Source organism: Notolepis coatsorum (genome assembly GCF_963971535.1).
Source record: "Notolepis coatsorum genome assembly, chromosome: 12".
Taxonomy (NCBI): domain Eukaryota; kingdom Metazoa; phylum Chordata; class Actinopteri; order Aulopiformes; family Paralepididae; genus Notolepis; species Notolepis coatsorum.
In genome coordinates, this window is record NC_140176.1 from 47,894,414 (window position 1) to 47,922,299 (window position 27,886).

At 42.0% G+C, this 27,886-nt stretch overlaps 1 protein-coding gene across 1 annotated transcript in view; it reads right to left on the reverse strand.

The window, feature by feature from the left end:
• Window positions 1–27,886, reverse strand: part of nck1b (NCK adaptor protein 1b) — a 142,351-nt gene that overhangs the window by 72,711 nt on the left and 41,754 nt on the right. Inside the window, exon 2 of the mRNA XM_084326694.1 lies at window positions 815–867. The gene's annotated coding sequence lies outside the window, so the exon portion shown is untranslated. The remainder of the gene's footprint in view (window positions 1–814; window positions 868–27,886) is intronic.

Genomic DNA, 27,886 nt, shown 5'->3' on the forward strand with positions numbered 1-27,886 from the left:
TTTTATTTCAATTTTTTTTTTTATATAAAATATATATATATTTTTTTGTAATCAAAAAAATTTTGGCAGGTAAGAAATATGCTTGGCGGGTAGACTCTTCCCATCTACCCGCCACTGGCCGGTGAGTCAAAAAGTTAATTTCGCTCCCTGTGCATGCATGCGTGTGCTCACCACACGTGATACATGTGTCACTATTCTGGCAGTGGCTACTGTTATTATAGTATTGTAATGAAAGGTCTGTTATTTAATGTTTGTGTAAAGGGCTATTTTAACTGTTGATGGGTAGTGCATCAGTAAAGTGAATATGGTATTGTGCTCTTGACTTGTTTGAATAGGTGGAGAGAGTGGTTAACTGTATTATAATAGTAAATAGAAAAATATGTTGTGCTCTTGCTTTTTGAAGGTGGAGAGAGTACCATTGCTAGTGCCACAACAGTTTTATTTGAGGTTCATAACAGTACATTGTACTAAGCAATTGTTGGCTCATTAGTTTGTGATTCACATGCACTAAAATTCACCAGAATGCAGGAAATTAAGTCTTTGTAACTCAAATCTTCCGGGTGGGGGACCCCCAGACCCCCCGCTTAAAAAGTGGCCTGATTGGAGCTATATTTCGCGCTATATCTCCCGGTATGAATTATTTCCCCAGTCCGGCCCTGCCCACCCCTAACTGCCAGCATCAACAACGGCATCTCCCTACCTGGGGGCAGTGTTTGCAACAGAATATACAAGGCAAAGAAGACACGCCAAAACTTATTTTAGATTTTCAAAGACATTCTGGTTGAAAATGAAGAGAACGAGCGAATCCTGGTACCTGTGCTGCATCAAAGCTGGCTACTTCAAAGTTGCAGAAGCTTCTCTGTTGACCTGAAAAAGAAGAGGAATATTCATGAGCACGACAGAGACATTGCTAAACTATTCTCCCTGGGAGTTATTGTTATTATTTGGAAATTATTTATTCCAATTAAGCAGCTTTTAAATGGCAAACAACAGAAAATAGCCTACAGCACCGGCGGCGTCGTTAACGCTAAACACCACCAGGCCTAGTAGCTAATGTCACTTCCTAGGAACACAGTGAGCTGACTCCTTGGCCTGAATCCTGAGGACGGCCGCTTCTATTAGTTTAGTTTCTCCAGGCATCAATTGTGTTCTTAAAATAAACAGATGGGTGGCCATTGTCTGATGGCGGCCAGCGAGTTTAGTCGATCCCTCAATATCCACATTCTTCACAGACGTTTACAGAGGGACTGATTTCCTCTCATGTACCGTCCAGCGATTGTCTATTGTGTTGTGTGTCGTTGCCCATCAAACATGAAATCCTGGAGCCAGGAAGATGGCAAAGGGGACAGACTACTGTACACACGAGAGGTAGGGGGGGGGGGGGGGGGGGGGTGTTGTGGGGGGAATTCAGGTCCACGTGCGTCAGCGAGTAGACGCTTATTGAATGCAAATGAATATAGGTTATCATCTAGAAATGGGCCAACTGCAAACAGTCACTGTTTGACTATGCAAATGTGTCCGCCCTACATTTGTTAACAACTAGACTGGCTGTTTAAAAAACGTAGCAGTTCACAAGAAGGCTGAGAGGAGCCCTCGGGGCCATGATCTCAAACCAAGGCTACGGGAGTTTACCAGCATGATCTCCACTCTCCACCGTCCCACAATGAGCTCATTCACACACACTGTGTCTTATGATCCATCTCGCCGTCGGTACCGACTGCAACTACAAGACGCTCTATGTTTAGGTTAACACACACACTTGGCTCGAACGCCGCGTCGGGAGTCGAGCCGTTCTAGAAGGAGCTACCGGGCCTGCTCTGATGTCACTGGAGGGGATGGAGTTTCACCTCCCGACACCCACAGGGGACCCCTAGACACTGACCTCACAGATCCAGGGCTCTTGGTTTTATTTGAAGCGGTAGTATCTGGTTTGCAGCTGGTGTTGAGATAGGCCCAGAACCTGATCTGAGGAAAACGCGAGGAGCCAAGTGAGCCGGGGCTGTTTCTTTCGGCGCGATTGGCCAAGAGGAATATGGGGGCCAAACAAGCCTTGGCGGGAGATCCTTATTCTAGGAAAGTTCTGGAAAAAATATCAGAACATTGAGACATTCTCATCCACTCGGAAAAGCCAACTGCGGCATCCTGTCTTTACACCCAGGACTGTGAGGAGTAGCGGTGGGTCTCTATATCATTGCAGAGGCCGGTCCTGTAATGACTCCATATTTCACATGGGCCAAGCAAAGCTCATATTGATTTGACAGCACAGCTGACTGTGTGTGCTGCAATACCTGTGCTCTTCCTCATTTTGAATGTGTGTGTACGTAGGGTCTCACGTGTGTCTCTGTTTGATTTCCAGGGGGAAGCCTAGGGTGTACACACTACTGCGGTTTTCTCTTGACAAGAGTGTCATTGCCTGCCTCGCTCCTCCGTCGCTAGCAGTCATCTCTAATTAAATTAATGAACACAGGGAGGCAACATAGGGAGCGGCGTGCAAAAATAAAGAGCTGATTTACTCTCCTAGAGCGCGGTCTCTCTGCGGCGAAAACAAAGACAACACTCCTCCCTTCCCTGGCCTACAGCTGCCCCCCCCCCCCCCCCCCCCCCTCCTCCCCAATTTCCATTCTCCTATGCTCAAGTGTTAGTCCACGACGGACCCATCTCAAACCCCGCCCTCTTTTCTTGATCCTCCCAATCACAACTGTTGCTTCCCTCGTTTGGCCTTAAGTTAAACAGTTGTGATTGGGAAGATCAATAAAAAGAGGGCGTGGCTTGAGATTAGAGCCATATGGAATACGCGTTCACGAAATCACGGAATTGAGCAATAAAAATGGAATAAACTGTAAAAAAAATTATAAAATAAAAACTTTTTTTTTTATGTTGTGGGACTTGTACAGCACTTTGTTCAACTTTGTCAGTACTGTAAAGTTTAAACCTTTTTAAATATTTATAAAAGCAGCACAATGAACACAAATCTGTCAGTGCCGAGTCCGACCTCATCTTAAATAACAAACGTTATTGCTTGTTGTAATTAACAAAGAGAGGCAGAGTTGATTTTGCACAAAAAAAAAAATATATATATATATATATATATATATATATCATTTTATTTTTATTATTATTTTTTTATTTAAAATTTAATTTTCATATTCGAATCCCATGCCCATCGAACAAAGCTTCGAAGTATTTAAGACAGCCCTATTAAATGGACTGTTAGTCTGTTATATCTTATTAAATTGTGGACATTTATTCATTCCCACTTATTAGACACTATTTCTGATGGTAAAATGAGCGTACAAAGCAAAATACAGAATTCTGAAATATTAAAACGGAAAAAACGGAATTTGGAAAAAAAATTAATGGAATTTGGAAAAAAATTTAACGGATTTCATATGGCTCTACTTGAGATGGGTCAATTCACCCTTATTCCTTACTTTCTCTGCTCCGCAATTAGCCTGATCCCTTTCCAATATAGGCCTATCTCCTGGTTCCAGACACACAGCAGACTAAGGCCCCGTTTAGACGAGCGTTTTGTGAACAGAAACCGCAAAAGTCATCTTGCGGTTTCACTTTTAATTTTACGTTTAGACGAGCGTTTTGGGATGGAATTCTGCGCGCAGACGACGCTGTAACGACTCGAGACGACGGAGCCCCACTGTCACATGATTGGCGCATATGTCACATGACGTGCTGTGAAGACCCGCCCTACTCTGCCTCTGATTCGCAGACTGTGGATGGGGAATGTGATTGCACCAAAGCAGAGTCACTCACAGACAGTGGGTCCACTCACGCCGCGGGACAGATTCTTGTGTATTTAACCCTTTCACTGCCACACGACAGCCGGTTGTGTGATAGTAAAGGGTTAACCTTCTGTCGTGTGGCAGTGAAAGGGTTAAAAGTACTGCCAATGTAGCCTTCAGGTGATCTCCGTTGATATAAGTCAGACATACTTGCTTTGTTTACGTCTCGGCTACTGGCACATACCTGCTACCTGTGACGTAAGCAGTACGCGCGACCAGAGCCGTGACAACCCTTTCGTCATCGTTTTATCAGATTTATACGTTTTAACAGTTTAGACGAGAGCGCAAAGCTTTTGCGTTTCTAGGAATTCCACCCTGGAAGGTAGTCTCACTTTTTTGCGGTTTCACCCCGTAAAAACGCCGTTTCCGTATAAACGAAAGGCACATCCGAAAAAATATTTTTGCGGATTCACCTGCTAGCGTTTCCGTCTAAACGGGGCCTAAGACCCAGTGTCCAGTGTTACAGGCTGGGCTAAACATCCAGTCCCACGACCCTCCGCTACACACAAACTAGTGTTGTCACGATACCAACATTTTGATACCTCCTATACCAGCGATCACGATACCGCAGCAAAAACCTAAAATATATATATAATATAATATTAGACCACAAAATATATATTATTAATAACATTTTGACGCTGTTGAAACTTGAATAATCAAAATAAAATGATTGTTACAGCTGCTGAGCTGTATAATGTAGCTAATCTCCATGTGTTCTCTCTCCACTCGAAACTATGTTAGTGCTTGTGCCAGCACAAGAGATAAGATATAAAAAAATAAAATAGATGATCTATACATATGTAAATCAATTATCTTCATTTTCAATAAAAAGGCTCAGGAATTCAGGACTGTTAGCCTAATGCATGTTTAAAAAAAATCTTAAAGAGTAGGGCCTATAGCAAATGTACATACTGTGGCAGATATCACCCCCCGTCTCATGGATATGTGAAGGACTTGTGATACTACTGCCACGGGAGGAGGGGAAGCAATTAGGCAGCTGATTAGTACTGATGGAACACACCTGTGCACCATTAGATCACCCACATCCCACACGCACACATACTATAATACACTAGGTCAGATAGAGTTGAGTTGAGAGGAGGTGAGGTAGGAGTGTTGTATTGAGAGAGATTGTTTGTGTAGGGCTGTACCGAATGCTTCGAAGCTTCGATCATAATGTTGACATTCGAATTCTAAATCAACATTAGAATTTTTTATAAAACATTTTTATTTTTTAATCTTTTTTTTTGTGTCTATTCAATCTGTTTAAACCAATGGGGGTTTTCTTCACAGTTGCAGTTATAGATTAGCCAGGCTACACTAATATTATACTATAAGACGACACCATCACTTTCATACCAACCGTGCCCTTATTGGATTATTTATGTTGACGAAACTGATGAGTTATATTCATTAAAGAAAGTTGATTTAATAAAAGAAAAATACTAATTTAATCAGATTAATCACTTTATTCAAATTGAGGATTCAGTAAAAAAAGCCTGGCGTGGTCAGACGACAACGATCTCGTCACTGAATTCAACACTGAGCATGTGCGGGCAGGTACTCGTCACAAGCACAAGGGGCTATAAAACACAAAGCATGCATGTCCGCTAGTCACTGTACAGGACAACAAGATAACAAGATTTCTAACTAAAAATTTACTTGGACCGACGACGAGGTGATACTGCTGCTAGACGTTACATTAGAGTACAAAACTCAAATGTCGACTGGGAGTCGGTGCTAATATGTGTGTCCAAAATGAGAACACTGAAAATGCTGAAACGCTGCCGCAAAATGTATAAAATAAAAGTATTTTCCGGTGTTTTAGATGTCGCTCTTTTATTTTGAAACCCCCCGACCGGAAGTGTTATCGTTATTTTCGCTAGCGGAACAACTTGTGTCGCCCGGTTCTGTGCTTTTGAGCTAACGCAAAATGCAGCTACAGGCAATCGATGAGGAGGAAGAGCTGCTGATTTTAATCGGCAGGAGAGAGGTGTCAAAGCCGTATATAATATGGTGCGGTCGTAGGCATGAACTAAGTTACCTGTTGTATTAAATTAATTGATTGATGTTTAACTTGTCCGTGTCCAGTCCTTTCAACTAGCCCACCCGTTCATTGTAAACAATGATGCATGTAATTGTATTAATGTTACTGTGTGCTGTAGCTATGTCAGTGTTTCCTAGGGATGGGTACCTTTCACATTTGAACCGATACCGGTACCTGTGAATCGATACCGGTACCCAACGGTACCTTTTTTCGGTACTTTAGTCTCAAGAAATTTAATTTACAGTCGTAAAAAAAAAAAATCCAAACTTCAAATAACTACAATTTCGACAGTTTTCGGCTAGTCATTGCTCCGACTGCTTTGTTGTTGAATCAAGTCAAATCCTAGGTAAGCATATATTGTGCGTGTGAACGTTGACATGGAGAGAAAAAAAAAAAAAAAAAAAAAAAAAAAAAAAATGTAGTTCCTCACTTGATTCGATACTCGGTAGTACCGACGTGTTTCGGTTCGGTACCTCAAAAGTACAGAATTCGGTACCCATCCCTAGTGTTTCCCCTATATGCATTCAGCAGCGGCTCTGCTGAATTAGGACCGCCGCTGCTATGAACTAGACCAGTGGTCACCAACCCGTCGATCACGATCGACTGGTACAGTAGATCTTTAAGACTTTCCCTGTAGATCTTTCCCAGAATTATTTTATTTTATTTTTTTTAATCTTTCCCTGAGAGTCCACATTACAGTTCTACTTTTGTTTTGATGTGAAAAGTGATGCTGCATAAGATGACTGCACTTAGCACTGACTGAGAAAGTACATATTACAGTTCTACTTTGACAAACATATTTACAATTAGCATTTTATAATGTTAATAATATGAGAGTCCACATTACAGTTCTACTTTTGTTTTGATGTGAAAAGTGATGCTGCATAAGATGACTGCACTTAGGACTGACTGAGAAAGTCCACATTACAGTTCTACTTTATAAAATGCTAATTGTAAATATGTTTGTCAATGTTAATAATATGAGAACGTCCACATTACAGTTCTACTTTTGTTTGGATGTGAAAAGTGATGCTGCATAGTGCATAAGATGACTGCACTTAGCACTGACTGAGAACGTACATATTACAGTTCTACTTTGACGTTTTAATGTTGGACCAAAGCATTGCATGTAATTAGAATACAGGCAAATAAAAGTCATTTAGTTTAAAGTACAATCTTGGCTGTCTTTTTCTCTCAACGCTTCAATAGGTAGATCTTGCCTTCACAAAAAAAAAGTGATCTTGGGCTTAAAAAGGTTGGTGACCACTGAACTAGACTATTAAATATTTTTTATAAAAAATTAAATAAAGAAATTACACTTTTATTTTATTTTTTATTTAATTTGGGCTGTGGGGGGTGCTTAACACTTTGATTGCCCAAGGTTAAATTCATGATATACCATCCCTTGCCAGCTCTATTTAACATGGAGAAGTTCCCCTTCTTTGCAGGGCTATAACTTTTTAAATTCTATTGCTAGATTGCCATTATTAGGGCCCATTCAATGTCCTATATGTATTGTTCATGGTGTAGCAACGTTAAACTTTTTCATTCACATATTCATACTAAAATATGGTCTAAAGTATAAGTATGTTTTCATCTCTTTCTGCAGCTTTCTCCAGAACGTGATTTATAGCCCCAAATGCATTATATTGATGATCAAATACAGTTTGGTAGGAATCTGTGCGAGATCAAAAATTTCAACTGGACGTACTTCTAGAATTTACTACACGTCATCTGATGTTGATGACGTGTAGTAAAGGGCGAGGGGGCGTTTATAATTCCGTGGGCAACGTTATACCATTCATCTAATGTGGGTCATATGTTCATCATAGCAGTTTATATCGAACACGGTAATACTACACGCTAAAACTCACCCCAGTCTCCTCGGGCCGTTGGGCGATCAGCGTGGAGTAGACAGTTTTCGATTATGGGATGTTGAAATGCCCAATCTATTTCCAGGTTGTATAATAGTATATACGTCCAAATCATGTTGTTTTTTCGAGTTATTTCCACCGATCGATGTTCACTGTGTGAAGACAGAGTCTCTCTAACATTAGCGAGTGCCCGGACCCCATATGGAGTGAGTCCTGCCGGGTTAAAGGTTGATATCCGGTTTCGATCTGCCGATCGGCCACCAGATGGCGCTCTTGAACCGCTAGAGGGTTGAGAGGAGATCAGCACTGTGTGTCAAGGCTCCGGAACGGAAATATGATTTCGATCACAGATTTTTGAAATATTGATATCAAAGACGAGTTACGGGTCCTCGGCAACTTGAGCATGGCAGGGAATGACGAGTTCCGGCGTTTTCGGCAGTTAAAGTGTTAATGGAAAGGACTGACCTGAGGAAAAGGCTGAAAAGTCTAGTAGATTTTGTGTTTTGAGCACAAAGTTCATCATAGATCTAGCCTCTTTATTTTGCTCTCAAAGTGCACCAGATTGATGCATTTAACTTTAAAATGAAAATAAAAATGCCCCCGGACACCCCTAGAGGCACAGCACCTCTGCTGAATTTTTTTTCAGGGGAAACACTGAATGTTAATAAATTCTGAATGGCATTACAGGGCTGTACACTGCGACGAGATGATCGCAAATTGACCCTTAATTTGGCCGTTGCGAGTTAAATATTATATCTGGTAGCAACGTTGCAACGGCGCACAGCAAGTTTCAATTTCAGTTCCTGGCATTTTTAACCAGTGGAGAAAGGTAAGAGATTTTTCCCTATCGTTTTTCTTATATGAATTATTCTACGTTAATAAAACATACCTGGTGATCAACTACAGTTTGCTGTGAACATTATGATATGTGTGTAGTGTTCTGATAACGACGGCTGGGCAGCGGGAGCTGGATGCTGGATTTTGCGAGAAGCATGCAGCTGCAGAGCCGCAGAGCTGGACAGTTTTGCCTGCACAGTGCAATACTCCAATTCAGCCATTGGCAATTCAGCCGTTGGGTGGGGGGCACTGTTGAGCGGGCCTGTGACCGGACCTGAAAGCGCCCCTGCTCTGCGGCTCTGCAGTTGCATACTATTGGGATTCGTTGGGAGCAGCACGGAGTCTCGACTCGGGACTTATTTTATTTGGAATGACTGTATACGCAAAAGTAGCCTAGTTTTAAGTTAAAATATTATAAATCTACATGCCTTGAGGATGTCATTCTTTATATATAGCCTGCCTTCAAATTATACCATGATATACATTTTAGACCATACCGTCTATCTATCTATCTATCTAATAATGAGACAATATGGAAATAAGATAATACTAATAATTGTCGGTTCCCGTATATGAAATTAAAGTGGCTTGCAAATTTACTGCTGGTAACCCTAACCCTAACCCTAACCCTAACCCTCGTGTAACTTCAGCCTGAGAAACCCCCTTGTGTACCGACCCTGGACCGGACGACTACTCTGAGTATTGAACAATCCTTTTTCTGTAAGAGAGCCTGTTTTGTGTTTTGGACATCGGACTGTATTACGACCATTCTATTCATCGAACTCTATTCTGCCTTGAGTCAATAAATATTCGTATGAATTGATATTGCACTTGTGTGGACATTTGAATTTGTTTGTTTTTTAACTGTGACGAGTCTGAACACCACCAGGCTCATCACAATACACACACAATGGCTGAGCTCAGAGAGCACATTAACACCAGTGATTTAAGACATGTTGCAGATGTGAAGGGGGATCAAGATTCTTAGGCAGCAGATGCAGCTGCAAACGGAACGTCAGCCGATGGGCCACAGTGCATTAAAAAACCCAGGGTCAGACAGGGTCGAATCACTCAAAGAGTGTCACATTCATCCCAGAGATCTCCATTTACCCTGCCGCCTGGCGGGATAACAGCCCCCCCCCCCCCCCCCCACACACACACAATACATACAATGAGAGAAGAAGCCGTTGAAGAATCTGGCATATTGCCAATCTCATCAACCTCTCATGTGGTCAACAAATCAGCATAAATCTGCTTCGCACAACACCCATTAGTCTGTGGAAAACCTTGTTGTTTTGTGTGGGTTTCTTCCAATATCCCAAGGAGGGTTAAGGGGTTGTAGCCTAGAATTGGAGGGGCTTGCTTAGCAAATATAAGAATCAGATATGTTGGGCTGCCCTCTCTAAGACAGTTAGACCCAACTATAGGGATGGGAATCGAAAACCGGTTCCCGTTGGGAACCGGTTCCTAATTGGCCGATGCCTGGAACCGTGTGGCTCCCGTGACTTTCGATTCCCTTATCGCTGCCTACAGTTGCGCAATAATGTTAGCCGTTAGCATGTAGCCATGGCAGACTCTATTTGATTCCTTAATGGCTCGAAATTGCCTGGGTTTTGGTAATATGCTCCCGAAATGCTCCTGCTGTTTGGCTACTTCTATGTGCAGTGAAAACTACTTGAATGCTTTAGAACCTAGTCATTGATTTAGATCAGGCTGAGCTAAAATTAGCCGCGAAGCTAACGTGAGCTAACGCTATTTAATCAAGCTCACAAAGAGAGATAAACAGCTGACAGCGGATAGTACAGGTACAAATACAATAAAACAGCAGGTGGGGGCTGTTGTGTAAACCTTGTACTCTTTAGTTCACATATAATGAGAGACGGAATGTTTGTTTACAAGACTGTAAGCCAGGAAGTACAGTGGTGCAACATACAAATGTGTCCGTGTAGCAACACAAGCCAATACCTTATAGGACACGGGCCCGGGGAGCTCTCTCTCTCTGTGTGTGTGTGTGTGTGTGTGTGTGTGAGAGAGAGAGAGTGTGTGAGTGAGAGACAGAAGTCAGAGGAATAACAACCTGTTATTCAATAGATTAAATTAGTTTAAGAATAAAAAAATAAATACATTTTAAGAGAATCTCAAATACATTATTTTATTTAAGTGTAGGCTATAGTTAATGTTTTATTTTTTACAGTTTTTGTATTTTTCTGACATGGGGGCTCAACAATAAATGACAATCAGAAATGTCAAGTTGCATGTTATTCTAACCAGCTTAGACCCCTACGCTCTGCATCTTCTGGCCGCCTCAGACCTACTCCTATCCGAGCTCCGGGAGGGTCATCAAAGAGAAGTCGCCTATTCTCAGTCCTTGCCCCACAATGGTGGAATGAACTACCCACCCCAGTTAGGACAGCCGAAACCCATCCAATCTTTCGCCGTCGACTAAAGACGCACTTCTTCAACCATTATCTGAATAAAAAAAAATATATCTAACCCTAACTAACCGTACTGTCATGCACTTGTCCTAATAAACTAACCTACACTTTAGCACTCAACACTTTGATGAACATTGTTGCTCAGCTGATAGAGTTGTGCCCTTCCTGATGGCTTGTCGTACAGAACTTGTAAGTCGCTTTGGATAAAAGCGTCAGCTAAATGACTAAATGTAGTTCTGTTGCATTTTCAATTTATTTATTTAAATTATAAATTGATCAGGTATCGATAAGGGAATCGATAAAGAATCGAATCGATAAGCAGAATCGATAATGGAATCGTATCGATAAAATCCTATCAATTCCCATCCCTACCCAACTACTTAGTCAACTACTTACCCGTTAAGGTCTTGGCAATGAATGCTTTTTTTCATGGGCCAAGTAATTTTTTTCTATCGTCATTTATTCCTGAAAGGCATGAGCACATTTTAGACGCCACAATCTACATGTTTAGACACCGGTAAATCAGCAGGTGCTGATGATCTAAAGCCATACTTTCTGAAGTTGGCACTGGCAGACGATTTTATTGCACCACCTTTAACTCATCTTTTTAATTTGTCCTCAGTCTCAAAATTCCGCTCATCTGGAAATCTGCCTTTGTTCTTCCCCTGTTAAAAGGAGACAACCCCACCCTCTCTCAAATAATTATAGGCCCTCTCCAAGCTGTCAGTCCCAGTCAAGAATGATGCTGGAATCCCTTGTGAGTGAATGACTGAAGGATTTTCTTTATCTACAAACAATATTTTTTATCTGATTACCAATCAGGTTTTAGGGGGAAAAAACAACACAGTAGAGATTGGGACCAATCAGATCCAGTACTAGAATTGGGTTCCGATGTGACATCATTCCTGTATCGTATATTGGCCTGACTTTACCGATCCATGTACCCAATCCAGATTCCATAGCAGGGCTCCAGATTGCGACCATTTAGTCGAATTTTGCAAAAAGAAATTAATAATAAAAAATAAGAAAATTGCATAATTAAAAAAAAAATCACGATTTCGATTTAAAATCTATTAATCGTTCAGCCCTACCATGGAGGCCTATTACTACCAGGAGTAAGTAGTCTAATCGAGCCTTACTCAGCACCATGGAGGTCTATTACTAACAGGAATAAGTGGTCTAATCCAGCCTTACACAGCACCATGGAGGCCTATTACTATCAGAAAATAGGAAACAGTTGGCCGAAAACCGAATGCCGAATATGATTAATATAAATATATATAATTATATATATATGTTTTTTTTTTTACCAATGTTGTTCAGCTACCTGATTATGGCAAAAGACATGATTATGGCAAAACTTAACTTAAATAATATTAATAATCACTATTATATATATATAGGTTTGAGTTTTGAGCTTCCTAGTTGCCGTAGTTGATGATGTCACACTTTGATATCAACACAGGTTTGGAAGCTGGAGGAGCTCGATGCATGAAGCAATATAAAGAAACGAATAGCCAATAAATGTGAAGTTATCTTTGAACCTCTGTTGTCAAGGCTCGTCAATATAAACCCCCCCCTTTCCTCACTAATGGAACTGGTGTCGTGGAGTCACTCCGTTGTCTAGGGTACGGCTAACGCTAGGTAGCTTAGCGGCGGCTAACGTTAGTTAGCTTGGCAGCTTGCATCAATTAAATTCAATTGAAGGTCCAATCTGGTCTGTGTCTAATGAAATGCATTTTGATTACGTCTTCACAACACGTTAGGTTACGAACGTAACCCTGTTCTTTGACATTCTGTGATATTTTTTCGGCCGAAAGGGCCTTTTTTAACACATTCAGGGCCATTGGGATTAGACTATGAGGCCAGCTTTTCATTACAAGTTTTCACTGTGTGTGAGGTTGTTTGTAGAGCTAAATCTATATTTTATATTATTGCAATGTGTCCATTGTCAATTGACAGTATAAACCTTCCCTTCAATATGCCATAAAAAGGGGAAAAAAATCATCAATACGTTCCCGTTTTATAGTGTTGTGAATATGAACTATATATCGGAATGATCTGGGATCATTCCTGCAAAGCTATTTATAAGGCGCTAAGCTAATAACGTTAAATCGATGGCGTTTCGTCCCTACACAAGCTAGAGTTAAAAATCCAAATGCATATGATCGGTATTATGTTCCATCATGAATGCATGAAGGGGGGGGGGGGCGGGGGAAGTCGTTTCTGATTATTGATTACCAATTCGTTATTACGACAACATAGGCTGAGCAGGGGGATGGCTAGAAAATCCTTGCACGATCAAACTGAAATTTACATCAAATTGTTCTTACCTGTGGCCGGTAGGGCTGCACGATTTTGGGAAATAATCTAATTGCGATTTTTCTGACAGATATTGCGATTGCGATTAAATTTGCGATTATAATTTTTAAAAAAATGTAAGCAGCCCCACAGAGGTTTATTGTAAAATGCGGCTTGCATCTGGCCTACGCTGTGGCTCTCTTTGTTAACTACAACAAGCAATGCTGTTTGTTATTTAAGATGAGGTCGGACTCGGCACTGACAGATTTGTGTTCATTGTGCTGCTTTTATAAAGCCTCAAATGACGGCTTACAATATTTCATGAAAGCAAAGTGTTTTGTTTGTCTAAGATTTAAAAAGGTTTAAACTTTACAGCACTGACAAAGTTGAACAAAGTGCTGTACAAGTCCCACAACATAAAAGAAAGAAAAAGTAAAAAAAAAAAAAAAAAAAACGTTTACATTTTTTATAGTTGATTCCATTTTTATTGCTCAATTCCGCGATTCCGTCCGCGATTCCGTGATCGCGGATTCCATATGGCTCTAGCCCTACCCTTTCACTACCACACTACAGAAGGTGAACCCTTTCACTACCACACTACATTTTTTTTTTTGATCCACTTTTTCTCCCATTTTCTATATTTTCTCCCATCCCAATTTCGTATCATCCAATTCAACCCTCCCCTGTCACGAACGCTGTTTCTTGCCTCCCACAAGCCGGCTGCAATGTGGACTAAGTCATACATAGCACAAGTCCCCTCCGGTACTTGAGGTAACAGCAGTCGTATCTTTTCACCTGCGCAGCTCGATCTCTGTGGCGAGGAGTAACGCGTGGGAGGCTCACGCTGCCCCCGACACTTCCTGATTCTACTGCGCAGGCGCACCAACCGACCTGTAGGAGTCGCTGTCCACAACGCCCGATCCCCACCCATCAGTTTCCCACCCCCTAATACGGCCAATGTGTATTAGTACGGACGACCAGCTAAACTGAAAGCAAATGTGGAGCGCTGGGCTCGATCACTACCACACTACATAGGGATATCCCTTTCACTACCACACTACAGAAGGTTAACCCTTACAATATTTCATGAAAGCAAAGTGTTTTGTTTGTCTAAGATTTAAACTTTACAGCACTGAAAAAGTTGAACAAAGTGCTGTACAAGTCCCACAACATAAAATTTAAATAAAAATAAATTATAGTTTTTTATTTATTTTTTGTTGATTCCATTTTTATTGCTCAATTCCGCGATTCCGTCCGCGATTCCGTGAATGCGGATTACATATGGCTCTACTGGCTCCCAATCACGTATATATATAATAATAATATACGTGATTGGCCGGGAATGTGTTAAGGTATCTGTTCTGCCTCCCAGGCAGTTTATATAGTTTTGATTTGCTTTGGCACCACCTGTTGGTCGAACTGGGTATATACAGGAAGTGGGACCTCATGGTAAGACAGGAAGTGGTAGCTCACAGATAAACAGGAAGTGGGACCTGCAGCTTCACCAGGAAGAGAGTTCTCATTATGAACAACATGCTGTTCTTATCTATAGTAATCCTTTGATTTGCCCCATCGTAAGCATTGTCTGTAAGTAATCCTTTATTGTTTGCAAGGTTATCTTTCAGTTTTGAAGTATATTGTCGTAGATTGGTCGCTGTTATGTTTGTATTCTATTACCTATGATACATGCTAATGGCAGATACAGTAGATGTGCATAATACTTGGAATGTTTAGTACAACATGTCTACATATAATCATTTAGTACACTTACTGTATATCTATACTTTTTACGTGCACTAGTAGTAACACTATGCACTTCATTCTGTTTCAGTTTTACTCCTATCCTAGCAACAAGAACTGCATTAAACAAGAAGCAAGGAAGCTACGTTTGATTCGTGTTGTTTATTGAAGAGTTTGGCTGGCCGTCTACCTTTGATTAAAAACATCATCGGGAGGACAGCACAGTATCCAAGGGTGTGCCCCAGGGATCGATCCTAGGTCCAATTGTTCTATGTTGTCCGTCTGCAACACTTAAATGTACCTGTCCTGTCTTGGCCAGGACTGTTGAAAAAAGAATTTCTATCAATATCAATAAATGTAGTCTATAATGAACACTGGCACTGATTTCACACAATAGCACGCAAAGACTACAAACTACCCCTTTCTTTTGTTTTATCCACTTTTTCTCCTTATTTTTCAATTTTTCTCCCATCCCAATTTCGTATTATCCAATTCTTCCCTCCCCTGTCTTGAAAGTTGCTAGACTATGCCTCCCACTGGTCGGCTGTAGTGAGGATAGAAGCCTTGCATCACGTGTCCCCTCCGCGTGAATATTAAAGGCAACCAACTTGTGTTCAGCTTTTCATTCAGCGTTTCTCTGATTGACCACACGGCCAATCAATCAATCCACTAGCACACGCCCTTGCGGCAAGAGAGACGCGGCAGAAGCGCTGGTCGAACCAGCAGTGTTCTGTTGTGTGACTGTACTACAGCGGTGTTCTGTTGTGCGACTGTACTAAACTCTTCCACCACATGACCGACATTTGACATACAGTACACTAGGGCTGGGCGATAAAACGATAACGATAACTATCGCGATAAATTATTTCCTCGAAATAAACATGAAACGTGGTCGCAAAGTTTCGATTAGTGATGCACGATATATCGGCCGCCGATATAATATCGGCCGATATGGCCGTTTTTTTACACATCGGTATCGGTCCGATATCAAGATGGGGCCGATATCCGATATTAAAAAAAAAAAAAAAAAAAAAAAAAAATTTATCTTTTTTTTTCTTTTTACATGTTTTGGCCTTAAATAGTTTCAAAAATCAGTCATTTCTGAAAATAAGTTACAAAAGTAAAAAAATTATGCGTTAAAAAAGTGTTTTCTATACAGAGATATCGACATCGGTAAATATCGGTATCGGCCAGAACAGCAATATTAATATCGGTTATCGGTATCGGCCACAATTTTCACATCGGTGCATCACTAGTTTCGATATATCGATTTTCCAAGCTTGGCTCCGTTCCAATAGTATCTCCTCCGTTCAGCCTCGGCTCAACACACTCACTAACAACAACCAGCGTTACGTGATGACGTACTTACGCACAACAGCTAACAACCAATCAGTGAAGGAGATGGCCGAGACCCGGAAGGAGGTAGGACTCACTCAACAAGGCTTGCTAGGCTAATTAGCTTCCACGGCATTGTTTTATATATTTACGTGCCGAGTATGTGTGTGTTTTGAATTCTGAGGCCACGTTTATGGTAGTGTGGGATATACAGTGGACGCCGTTTCAATATATTGTGGCGGAAGAGAGTATTTTAGTGTCATATTTAGCACATTGTCATGGAATACTCCGCTTAGAACCAACAGGCTGGCTAGGTTAACTAGCTTGCACGTCGCTGTTTTTATATATTTACGTGCCGAGTATGTGTGTGTTTTGAATTCTGAGGCCACGTTTATGGTAGTGTGGGATATACAGTGGACCTCGTTTCAATATATTGTGGCGGAAGAGAGTATTTTAGTGTCATATTTATTGTCATGAGATACTCCGCTTGTCGGCTAACGTGCGCAGACTGATGACGACATCAACTCGACTTGAGACATTCGCAGCAGCATAAGAAGTTAATTAAACTTGACGGACATTATATCGACGATAATTATCGATATCGAATTATATGAAAATAATTTTATAATTTTATCGCGATAACGTTTTTGGTCATATCGCCCAGCCCTACAGTACACCTCCTATCTATGTTGGGATTATGTTTGGTCATGACAAAACAATAAAAATCGCTACTGTTAGTAAGCTGCCACCACCCACTTCAATGACAGAGCTCTCATATTTGCGAATGCATAAACTATATCTTAAATTATGGCGATGTGTCTAATATGGCTGTCGCGAAGTCATTGATAAGCGACAGCCATATTAGACAGACACATAGCCATAATTTAAGATATAGTTTATGCATTCGCAAAATATGAGAGCGCTTGTCATTGAAGGGCTTCCTACAACGGAGGAACGGCCGCTGCTGCTGCTGGAGCTGAACCGAGTCAAGCCGCGGGCGGCGCACGGAAGCCGGGGATAAACCACCGCGTCGCCCCGCTGGCGCTTCAGGCTCAGCAGCCTCCACGGGCGAAATAACATATAACGTTACAGTTCCACACTGATGTACAGTGAGTGTCTAATATGGCTGTCGCAAAGTCATGCCTCTCCCTCTGAAAGCCCATCCACGCTGTGTATCATAGAGACAGAGCACTGGGTTTTATCACTGGAGATATATTTCTCACTCACCATTGTATTTTGCGCCATCCGACAATATCATAATGATGTGTTTTCTATATTATATCCACAATCATTCATCTAAAAAATTGTATGGGCTTTGATTAAACATGTAACCTACACCTACTGTAACTTACTGTACCTCTGCTTCCTACAGCACAGCAGGTAACGGCGTTAATCAATGGAACGTGAAACATAATAACGTTACGCTTTCTAGTTCAGCGCATTTCATAACTGTATGGGCTTTGTTTATACACGAGTGAATCTGGTAGTTGGTTGTTAAAAACGCGAAACATAATAACGTTACGCTTTCTAGTTCAGCGCATTTCATAGCGCTCCACTGCTACCGCAGCTGAACACAAGTTGGTTGGAACAGCAGCCCAACACAAGTGCGTTGGAACAGCAGCCCAACACAAGTGCGTTGGTACACAAGTTGGTTGCCCGCGCTGCCGCTCGCTTGCTCCTTGGATTTCATTTGGGACGTGGGACGACTGCCGCTTGCCTGCGCGTGGGGGCGGGGGCGCGGCCAATCAGAGAAAAGCCGAACACAAGTTGGTTGCCTTTAATATTCACGCGTCCCCTCCGGTACACAAGGAGGCAGCCTGCCGCATCTTTTTTCACCGCAGCAGCTCGAACTCTGTGGCGAGGAGTAACGCGTGGGGCGTCTATACTTTCCGTAGCCGCATTTCTGGCAGACGTTTCTGGTCATGTGACATGTGCGCCCAATAGCGTGACGAGCTGTGTCTTTACCCATTTCCACGTCAAACAGCCTGCAAACTACCTGGCGTTCTATCGCCATGCTCTAAGACAAACTCTAACCTTAACCAACTTCGAAAGAGTGCCTAAGCTTAACCGTCGAAAGAACTTGCCTAACCTTAACCAACTTCGAAGATTGCCTAAGCTTAACCAGTGTAGAAATGCGGCTACGGAAAGTATAGACGCACACGTGGGAGGCTCACGCTGCCCCCACTACTTCCTGTTTCCGCCGCACCGGCGTCACCCAACCGACCTGTAGGAGTCGCTGTCCACAACGTCCAATCCCCACCCACCGGCTTTCCCACCCTCCAACACTGCCAATTGTGTTAGTATGACGGCCGGCAAAGCCGGTAGCAACGCCGAGAGCTGGGCTCGATACCAGAGTCTCCTGCGTTAGTGGCGAGCGCCTTGCCCACTACACACTCAGCCGCCCTACAAACTACCTCTTTCATAGATTTGGGCTCATTAAACTATTCAATTAGCCTGCTTGACAAAATACTGTAGTTATTCATCAACTTAGAATTTCTTAAAGAGAGGGACAAAGGGTCTTTCAGAACTCTTTCTACAAATTTGTCTGATCTTTTCTACATCAAACTGGGGATAAGGAGGGCTGTGGACTCTACCAGTGACACATAATAAATTGCCTATTGGTGGTAATGAAGCACCCTGGGACAGGCGAGAGAGACCGCATTGTGATGAAAGATAAAAGATAAAGAAACTAGATGTTTTGCTCAGGCAATAACGACGGGTGTTGCGGCGATCAGCGGCTTGATTACATTGTGCATGTATGTACAGTACACATGCTTTATTAAACAGTGTGAACGTCATCAGAAAATGTGTTGCATGCTTTATTTATCGTTGGAACGTGTTAGTTAATTAGGGCTGAAGAATTATTTATTATGGGAACAGAGTGGTTCAAATGAGCGGATGCGACTGCCTCTCATGCATCATCATTTAAATGAGGGAATAAACTGTGGACCATTTCATGTGCATGAAGATGTTCCTATGGCCGCAGCTCTGGAGAGGCAGTGGAATTGGAATATTCTGGGGCTTAAAAGAAAATCTGACGGTTTGACAGATGACTCAGTCAGCAGCAGGCACCATATTTCTGCCCGTGGCAGACAGCGAATGATGTTCTCACTTCTCCCCGATTTAAACATCATGATAGCGTAGAACATTTCTACTGGAACACTAGCGGCACAGGAGAAAGTTAAAACGTAGGATGAGAATCAGCATATGGTGAGAAGGGCTAATACAGAGTGGCGAGGAGATGGCATTCAAACAAGCATTCTGAATGGAGAGACATTATTTATTCTCTTCTTTGGCAAGCGTAAGCCCAGGCTTTTCTTAAATAAATAAATGAACAAACAGCGGTCATGTTCGTAGCATGCCTCAAGCCGTGGTACGTCTCCTACAACCACAGTATTGCGATAATACACTTAACAGTTAAACCGGTGGCCCAATTTTGTTCTACTTGACACAGATGTGTGATGGGGGGGGGGGGGGGTCTGCAGCATCCTCACTCTGCCCATCATGGTTCATCATGCCCACTTTCTCATATTCTTATCTCAGAGTAGGGCTGGGCGATAAAACGCTAATTATTGCAATATATTTTAATAATCGATATCGATAGATACTAAAAAAAATAATCAATAAAGAAAATTCCGTTTTTTGTGACCTGCAACAGGGCAGTTTTAAAACCAGAGACAGTGGACAGACTCGTCTTTCTTGGAACTTAAAGTAATGGCTTTGCTTGTCCAAATGACAATACTGACCAAATTGAGATTTATTTTTCTCTTGTCCATTTATTTTGTTTGCTTTCTACTTTAAAATACAGTTTGAAACTGTCTGTACATAGTAGGCTATGTGTGCTAGCAGAGCTAGTCTCTAGTCCCGGGTCACGGTGCACATGTGCAGTGGTTTGTCCACCAATAAAGCGCCAAAAGATAGAAAAGAAACTAGCCAGAACTATTCAACTCCCCTGGAGCCACAGCCAGCAGAGAAGCCTGTTTACTTTCGCTTTCAAACCAGCTGCAGCCTGAGAACTGGAGTGTGAGGGGCTGTAACACTAAAGATGGCGGCAACGACAAAGAATTGCTGCAAAATAAAGATACATCCGTTTAAAAAAAAAAATATCGATATCGAGTGATATGATAACATCATCATATCGTTATCGTGATATCATTTTTGGCCATATCGCCCAGCCCTATCTCAGAGTTAATTATATTGTTTACACCGTTTCTTTTTTATCTTTACTATAATTTTATTGCCTACCATTACCATGCCCATACCTCCCCTCCCCCATGCTGCTATGACGTCCGAATTTCCCCAAGGGGATGAATAAAGGAATATCTTATCTTTTATTATATTTATAGGCATGTTAGACTTTCCCATCGTCAGTGGGAGTGGGCGTCTTCATCGAGCGTGTATCATCATTAGGGGACAAATATCTTGTTTTATTATAATAAATGTTGGATCATCTGATCACACATCCTCCTCGCAACAGAACCATAGGATTAAGCTGTGGCTCTTTTAAGTGTTCTCAAACATATAGCATTATATTTAGTCATTTAGCTGACTTACAAGTTCTGTACAACAGGTCAGCAGGAAGGGTACAACTCTGATCAAACAGTGCTGAAACTTGAGTGCATAGTACATGATAGTAGTAGAGCCATATTAGTATAGTAGGTACTAGGTAGGTAGTAATATAGGCAAGGAAGATTATTTAGTGGAAGAGTGCATGATAGTAGAAGACAGTTTAGTGATAGTAAGAAGGTTAGTTTTTCTTCTTTCATTTCAGATATTGATTGAAATACTAACCTTCTTACTGTCCTCTACTATCATGCACTCCTATTATACTAACATGTCTCTACTAGGGTTGGGCATTGTTTGGATTTGAACGGTTCCGGTTCCGATTCTCCATTTCGATTCCTGTATTCTCGATTCAGATTCTTTGAGGTGCAGGTCAAAACAGGTCACAGCTTATTTTGCAGGAGATTTTTAATTAAAAAATTTTTTATCTAAAAGAAATGTCATACTATTCACATTGTCAGTTAACTTGATACAGTTTAATTTGGTTGCTGTACTGTAACTAGGGTATTAATTAACAAAGTATATATATATATATATATATTTTTTTTTTTTTTTTTTTTTTTTTTTTTTTTTTAAGAATCGAGATTTAGAATCGAAATGCAAATATATTACTTCCGGTTCCAGAACCGGAAGTTAGGAACCGGTTCCTATTAGAACCGGTTCTCAATGCCCAACCCTAGTCTCTACCCCTATGCACTCAACACTGCAGCCCTCAAGTTTCAACACTTTGATGAACATTGTTACTCAGCTGCTGACTTGTCGTACAGAACTTGCAAGTCGCTTTGGATAAAAGCGTCAGCTAAATGACTAAATGTAATGTAAATGTAATGATTTTAGTTGACGGCGAAAGATTGGTCGGGTTTCGGGCCGTCCTAACTGTGGTGGGAAGGCATTAAAAACTAGAGGCAAGTCGACGAGGCAAAGCTAGCCTGTTCTTTCCCCCCGGCTGACTTGAGTGGTCTTATCTCCTGCAGAGGCAGCAGCTGTGGGCCAACAACAGGTCATCCGGTATCATTATCAGTAATCCACTCATGCTCTCCCGAGTGCCAGCGCCGGTAACAACTTCACCTCTTCAGATACAGGGCAGAGGCCGCCGCCTGGCTCCGCAGAGTGTCACCGTAGCTGTGTTAAAGAGGGGCAGCCGGGGCGTGAGGCTGTTCTCTCCCATGTGAACGGCTGTGTAGAAGTGTAACATGGAGGTTTTTAACCCGTTCACTACCACACTACAGAGAGTAGTGAACCTTCTGTAGTGTGGTAGTGAAAGGGTTAACCTTCTGTAGTGTAGTAGTGTGAAAGGGTTAACCCTTTGTAATGTGGTAGTGAAATGGTTAACCATCTGTAAAGGTAGTGAAATGGTTAACGTTCTGTAGTGTGGTAGTGAAAGGGTTAACCATCTGGCAAGTGAAAGGGTTGACCATTTGTAGTGTGGTAGTGAAAGGGTTAACCTTCTGGAGTGTGGAGGTGAAAGGGTTAACCCGGAGTAGTGCGATAGTGAAAGGGTTAACAGTCTGTAGTGTGGTAGTGAAAGGGTTAACCTTCTGTAGTGTAGTAGTGTGAAAGGGTTAACCCTTTGTAATGTGGTAGTGAAATGGTTAACCATCTGTAAAGGTAGTGAAATGGTTAACGTTCTGTAGTGTGGTAGTGAAAGGGTTAACCATCTGGCAAGTGAAAGGGTTGACCATTTGTAGTGTGGTAGTGAAAGGGTTAACCTTCTGGAGTGTGGAGGTGAAAGGGTTAACCCTGAGTAGTGTGATAGTGAAAGGGTTAACAGTCTGTAGTGTGGTAGTGAAAGGGTTAACCTTCTGTAGTGTGGTAGTTTAAGTTAAATTTGTTTAAAATAAATCAGAAAAAAACTAAGATGTAATTTCTTTCAAAGTGATGTCCTTTAAAGGTTCATGCTTCTCCCCATCTCTGGCTGACATCACCATTGTGATACATGATGGTTAGGCGCTTTGCGTTTTCCTCAGTAAGGGATTCTCTTTTGTCGGTCAGCAGCGTTTTGTACATCAAATAAATTTTATTTGTAAGGCCCGACAACACACGTTAATGTCCCCATGGGCCGGACACGTCTTCTTTAAACAAGTCAAGAAGAAACATCACAATGAGTCAAGAACAAAACAAGAACACCATAGAGTCCACATTTTTTTAAATAAATGCAACACTCCCAGACATACCCCACGCGAAGGTAAGGAAAAACTCACTAAAACCTAGCAATAGGAAAAAATGCACCACAGGCAATGTGGAGGAGAGAAACCTTAGAAGGGCCATTCAAGGGGGGATCTCCCTTCTTAGATGTCGGTGATAGTAGTGTTGCAGTAAAACAGGCGAACAGTTGGTAGGCATGCACTCGTGTGTAGTGAAACACAGATAAATGCATGCGATAGCAACTGAACATTTTGAAAGATTAAAGATAGAGCTGATAGCAATAGCAACTGAACATTTTGAAAGCTTGCTGAAGCTTCTCTGTATAATTCTATTTTAAGTTTAAATATCAACATTTTCTGGCCATCCTCAGTACAATACTATCAAACTCCTCTGACCTCATCTGCACACACACACACTATAAAAACGAACTGGATATTTGGACTAACGTTTGGAGAGATATAGAGAGACTTGCATTACGCGCAAGAGTCTGACTATTACGGAGCTTGCACTTCGTTCCGAGAGAGAGAAAGAGACTCATCACGCGCGACGAGTATCTGACTATTACGGAGCGTGCCCTGCTTTCCGTTGTCCGGGAATTAATTTGGTAGCTGTCATTTCTGCGTCTCCGTAGACCGTGCAGCGTCATCATTTTAGAGTCGTAGTGAAGATTGATTTATATGAAAACCGATTTACCTATAATTTAAACAAATTCCACGCTATTCCACAATAATTCCGAATTCCGTGTTAATATCTCAATTCCGTGAAATCCTCTGCGATTCCGCGATCGTGGATTCCATACGGGCCCTATGAGAGGGTTAACCTTCTGTAGTGTGATAGTGAAAGGGTTAACACTTTGTAGGGCAGTAGTGAAAGGGTTAACCTTCTGTAGCGTCGTAGTGAAAGGGTTAACCGTCTAGTGTGGTAGTGAAAGGGTTAACCTTATGTAGTGTGGTGGTGAAAGGGTTAACCTTCTGTAGTGTGGTAGTGAAAGGGTTAAACGAAAGTTTTTTTTTTTTTTATTATTTTTTTTTTTACCTTTTTTTTTCTTTACTTTTTTCTTTTCATGTCAACGTTCACACGCACAATATATGCTTACCTAGGATTTGACTTGATTCAACAACAAAGCAGTCGGAGCAATGACGAGCCGAAAACTGTCGAAATTGTAGTTATTTGAAGTTTGGATTTTTTTTTTGCGACTGAGGTAGGTAAATAAAATTTCTTGAGACTAAAGTACCGAAAAAAGGTACCGTTGGGTACCGGTATCGATTCACAGGTACCGGTTCAAATGTGAAAGGTACCCATCCCTAACTACTATGCACTCCAAGCTTGTTACTATATGACAAACAATGCAACTGACCCTTAGCTGCCAGAGAGGTACCTCCCTTGCTGACTTGTTCACAATGGATAAAAGCGTCAGCTAAATGACTAAAATGTAAATGGGGATAAAATAAAAAAAGGTAGCAGTGTTTTCAAAAAGAAGTGTCAAGTGTTTTGCGTAGTTTTCAGCGCAACGCCGCTACCTGGACCTAAACCTTTTGACAACAATCAAGTCCACGTGAAGTCCCAACGCGGTCGGCAGGCCGGAGCTCCTCCGTCACCGCGGTGGGAGCCGATCGCAGAGGAACCGTGCCATTGCTGGGTGGGAGCGTGGAGGCATGGAGACGGCAAGAGCATGAGCTCACAGAGGCAGAGAGAGTAACCTAATCCCTGTGACAGCCTGCTAAAATCACAGGACTCTGGTGCCTTCAGGAATGTGCTCTGTGTGCTCGCTGCTCGCCCAGCCCCTCCGGCACTAGCTGCACTTCCTCCAACTTCCACAAAATACACACCGCATTTCAGCCACGGGGGTCAGGAGTACTGGAACAGGCCGGACCGCGGATGGCAGGCTCGGGGAGGGGGGGTACGAGACCAGTGAGGAGATGACCGAGCTTCCATGACATATTGGATCACACAGCGGCTAAACCCCCCCCTCCCCAGGGGGCCGCATCTCATCCAACGCTGTCCTAAATCCTCTCGGAAAAACAGGACTGCGGTGGAGCAGCGAAGGGTCATGGGAGACTGGGTTGACAGGAAGTGGGGGACACAGGACCAGAGCGGAGGGTGGGTGAGTTCAAACGAGTTAAGGCGCATTATCTGTGCTTTGCACCGATGCATCTAATGCACACTTCTTCGCCTCGATGTGTTGAGATAAGCGAGATCCAAGTTCAGAGCAAATTTAGAGCCTTTGAAGGGACACCGAACCAGAGCTGTGTTTAGGAATTCCACGCCGGTGCTGCAGCGACACATTGTGATCTTACGGCAGCTGGAAATAGCATTGTTCCATTATCCAAAAGTGTCCTTGTTGCATTCATATTTGATTTAGAACAGAGGGGCGTCCTGTTTTGTGTGTGTAGATTGGACATACCATTAAAACACAAGTGTTTTAAAAAAGCAGTAGGTTAGCCACCCACCCCGAGGCATCAGCCTGGATGCAGTTTGAGAGGGCCTTAAATAGCCCAACATCTGGCTCATACCCTTTGAGAATAGCTATAGATGTACTCTCACAGCGGTAGATGGAGGGTATTACATCCACCACCCCACCTTACATCTCATTCAAACGTTGCACTGCGTCAGCACAAGACACACTTACGCAGTGGTGCCAGACACCGTGAAGAGGGAGGCTACTGCCAATTGTTTAGGTTTGGATGATCAGTCATACTTTCCCAGCTTAGAACAAATATGATTGAACAAAATAAATTATCGATCCAATCCAAGTCCCTCCTTGTTCAACCTTGCTGTGGGAAGCTCTATCTCACTAGGGAACAAGGCATGAGCCTTTAGGGCTGGGCGATATGACGATATTATATAAATATCGGGTACAGTTCATTAACGATACACTTTTTTAACGTATCGTGGATATCGTGATGTTTTGCCCAAGAGGATTGTGTCACGTCAATCTGGTCCACCCCGTTCAAACTTTTGAACAACGCCGCTCCCACACACACACACACACTACTGCATCAAAGTTAGTACTTATGATTAACAAAGGCATTCGTTTTGTGGCATCAACATTATATAGTTACACGTTATATAGTTACACATCAGCGTATTTACCCAAACATAGCAACGTCCAATGACGACATAGATAGCAAGCGTTACTGTTCATATCTCAGTCCGTGCCGAGTTGTGCGTGCCCATTCTGCGGTCTGTTAATAAAGTTTTCAATCAGACAGATGTATGGAAAGGCTTTTATTATAACATTTGTTGCAGCATTATGCCTCGTTGTCATGCTGCGGTGCGCTAGTAATCACTCGTCGGCTGCGGTGAGCTGTTGTTGTCGTTGAGCTGAGCTCTCGTTAAAATCAAGGAGGGCATTCAGGAAGTAAAAAAAGAATAGCGCTGCTTGCCGATTGGTGCTAAGAACAGCAGGGCGGGTACAAGCGGTGTGACGTAATTGGCAGACTCGACTGTCAATCAAAATTATTCTGTTGCCGGCTGAATGATTGAACGAATGAACGTTATTAACGATTGCAGAATGGGTACAATACAGTACAGCTCAATACAACAACAGTGGACTGACTGGAGGATGAAGACCAGAAAAAGACTTTCGGCTTTTTTACATAAGGGTCCTCCATTTTCAATTCATCAAAACATTTAGAGACATACAAATATACAGTAGTTTCATAAAAATGCTAAAATCCTATTGATTGATTGATTGATTGATTGATTGATTTAAAACTTTATTAACATATTGCAGAATGGGTACAGTACAGCTCAATACATACAATTGTTAAGGGGATGCAGACCAGCGAAAGACTTTCGTCTTGTTTACATCAGGGTCCCCCATTTTCGATTCATCATATTTCATATCTAAATTATATAATATCTCATTGCTAAATATATGCAATATATAATCTAATAATCCAATAATCTAAATCTAATATATAATATAAAAATGCTAAATGCATGGGTATTTTATTTTGTCTTTAATGTTAGCTTGCAAACTCAAATACTGTCTTGGTAAGCCTCATAATGAATTGTTTGGGGAAAAAAAGAAAAACATTGTGATGCGTATCGTGTATCGCCGAAAGGTCAGAAAATATCGTGATATCATATTTAGGCCATATCGCCCAGCCCTATGAGCCTTAATACAAAATCTACGCTATTCATAGTCACCTATTACAATTAGGGATGCACCAATCCGACTTTTTCAGTCCCGATACCGATACCTGGGCTTTGGGTATCGGCCGATACAGAGTACTAGGGGTGTAACGGTACACAAAAACCACGGTACGGTACGTACCTCGGTTTTGAAGTCAAGGTTCGGTACGGGTTTTCGGTACAGTGGGGGAAAGTTTGGCTTTCCATGTTCCACTCAGGGGTGATGTAGTGTGCAGTAACTAATTGTACTTGTAGGGCTGTCAACGAATATTCTACAGTGGGGAGAACAAGTATTTGATACACTGCCGATTTTGGTTTGCCCACTTACGAAGCATGTAGAGGTCTGTAATTTTTATCATAGGTACACTTCAACTGTGAGAGATGGAATCTAAAACAAAAATCTATTAGAAAAACAGAAGTTAATATTTGGTAAAGAAACCTTTGTTTGCAATTACAGATATCAGACGGTTCCTGTAGTTCTTGACCAGGTTTGCACACACTGGAGCAGGGATTTTGGCCCACTCCTCCATATCCTTCAGGTTTCGGGGCTGTCGCTGGGCAACACAGACTTTCAGCTCCCTCCAAAGATTTCCTATTGGGTTCAGGTCTGGAGACTGGCTAGGCCACTCCAGGACCTTGAGATGCTTCTTACGGAGCCACTGCTTAGTT